The sequence below is a fragment of the Mytilus galloprovincialis genome, unplaced genomic scaffold (assembly GCF_965363235.1).
Source record: "Mytilus galloprovincialis unplaced genomic scaffold, xbMytGall1.hap1.1 HAP1_SCAFFOLD_307, whole genome shotgun sequence".
NCBI lineage: Eukaryota > Metazoa > Mollusca > Bivalvia > Mytilida > Mytilidae > Mytilus > Mytilus galloprovincialis.
Window position 1 is genome coordinate 25,001 of NW_027468217.1, and position 776 is coordinate 25,776.

The following is a 776-nucleotide window of genomic DNA, read 5'->3' on the forward strand; positions in this document are numbered from 1 at the left end:
GTCTCTCGACCATCGAGGCCGGCAAACTATACCCTCGGTAAAATATTTTTACGAGGGTGAAATTTTCATCGAGGTGTCGCACGTTAGACGCGGACGGGCTACCGCGGGTCTCTCGACCATCGAGGCCGGCAAACTATACCCTCGGTAAAAAAAATTTACGAGGGTGAAATTTTCATCGAGGTGTCGCACGTTAGACGCGGACGGGCTACCGCGGGTCTCTCGACCATCGAGGCCGGCAAACTATACCCTCGGTAAAAAAATTTTACGAGGGTGAAATTTTCATCGAGGTGTCGCACGTTAGACGCGGACGGGCTACCGCGGGTCTCTCGACCATCGAGGCCGGCAAACTATACCCTCGGTAAAAAAATTTTACGAGGGTGAAATTTTCATCGAGGTGTCGCACGTTAGACGCGGACGGGCTACCGCGGGTCTCTCGACCATCGAGGCCGGCAAACTATACCCTCGGTAAAAAAATTTTACGAGGGTGAAATTTTCATCGAGGTGTCGCACGTTAGACGCGGACGGGCTACCGCGGGTCTCTCGACCATCGAGGCCGGCAAACTATACCCTCGGTAAAATTTTTTTACGAGGGTGAAATTTTCATCGAGGTGTCGCACGTTAGACGCGGACGGGCTACCGCGGGTCTCTCGACCATCGAGGCCGGCAAACTATACCCTCGGTAAAAATTTTTTACGAGGGTGAAATTTTCATCGAGGTGTCGCACGTTAGACGCGGACGGGCTACCGCGGGTCTCTCGACCATCGAGGCCGGCAAAC